Below are 1,183 nucleotides of genomic sequence, written 5' to 3' on the forward strand. Positions count from 1 at the left end.
AACCCGGGAGGCAGAGGTTGCAGTGAGCCAAGATCGTGCCACCACACTCCAGCATGGACGACAGAGCTAGACTCCCTTGCACGGGAAAAAAAAAAAAGTCTGTCAAGTGTAGAAGACTGAAAACGCAAACAAAAGTGATTCTAAATTTCTACAAAGACTTATTTCCTCTATTTCCTTCTTTAACTCATGCTTCTAATTTAAAAAGCTTCGCTGTGCACTGTAACTGACGCCTGTAATCCCTACACTTTGGGAGGCCAAGGTGGGTGGATCACGAGGTCAGGAGCTCGAGACCATCCTGGACAATATGGTGAAACCCCGTTTCTACTAAAAATACAAAAATTAGCCAGGCATGGTGGGCATGTGCCTGTAGTCCCAGCTACTCGGGAGGCTGAGGCAGAAGAATCTCTTGAACCCAGGAGGTGGAGGTTGCAGTGAGCTGAGATCGTGCCACTGCACTCCAGCGTGGCGACAGAGCGAGACACAATCTCAAAAAAAAAAAGCTTAAACTGTAAAATTCTAAACTGTTCTGTTTTATATATACCTAAAGTTAATTAGTGCATTTTCTGAACAACATGATAAAGTTATGTTTAAGAACAACATACATGCACCAGTTCCCCCGCTGAGGTATCTGCTGCCAGTTTGGTCCAGGAACACGTAATCAGCATCCTGGTCCCAGGTAGTGGCATGGTCAGTACCTACTGCCCATTTCCTCAGAAGACAATACTGTCCTTTCCAAAATGTTTACTATTTATTTGCTCAGAACAGATAGGTCTTCATTTGACTCACTACCTAAACCACCAGCTTCTTAACGTTATCTCTTTAAAGCAGAATTCTTATAATTTTGTCGTCACCTGGACTCAACTCTCATCTGAAAGTTCTTCTTGAATATCTGTGGTATCACCATTTCTAAGTAGCTCAGCAGTCTAATGGTCATAGTTAACTTAATCAGTCAAATATGAAATCTGTTTGATGCTGCCATTGTAGGAGTCAAATTCTTAATGTATTTATAACTTAATAAATTGCAATTCAGAGTTATGACACCAAGTTAACTTTGCTCCATCCCTTTTTAGTTGAGGTTCCAGATTTCTGCTTCAGGTTGGAAACTGCCAATGCAATGTTCAGAGCATGTCCTACTCAAAAGTCACATCTTAACTTTCATAGCCACATGACAGACCAAGCCACA

Source organism: Gorilla gorilla, chromosome 14, assembly GCF_029281585.2.
Source record: "Gorilla gorilla gorilla isolate KB3781 chromosome 14, NHGRI_mGorGor1-v2.1_pri, whole genome shotgun sequence".
NCBI classification, from domain to species: Eukaryota; Metazoa; Chordata; class Mammalia; order Primates; family Hominidae; genus Gorilla; species Gorilla gorilla.